The sequence below is a fragment of the Tupaia chinensis genome, unplaced genomic scaffold (genome assembly GCF_000334495.1).
Source record: "Tupaia chinensis unplaced genomic scaffold, TupChi_1.0 Scaffold143769_1, whole genome shotgun sequence".
Taxonomy (NCBI): Eukaryota; Metazoa; Chordata; class Mammalia; order Scandentia; family Tupaiidae; genus Tupaia; species Tupaia belangeri.
Window position 1 is genome coordinate 553,777 of NW_006203618.1, and position 354 is coordinate 554,130.

Sequence of the window (354 nt, forward strand, 5' to 3'; positions counted from 1 at the left end):
GGTCTGGATCCCTGCTCAGGAATCTCAATTAAAACCTAGAATGGCCGGCCCCCGGCTCCCAACCCAGTGCCTAGATGAGGAAGGGAAAGGCGGGTGGAAGAAACCACTCTGAGGGGCCCAAGGAGTCCTGGTGGGGGACCCTCCCTTGAGAAACCCCTCTGCAGGAGCTGCTCCCGTCGCCAGCCCAGCCGGGTTGGAGGTGGAGTAGTTCCGATTGAATTGACGCAGCCGGGAATTGAGCTTTGCAAAGCCACTCTCGGGGAGGGAAAGCATCTGCCCCACCCTCCCCCACCGCACGCCCTCGATCCTCTGCCTGCCCCCTCCCCCCGTGACGTCACCCTAGCCCTGTCCCGG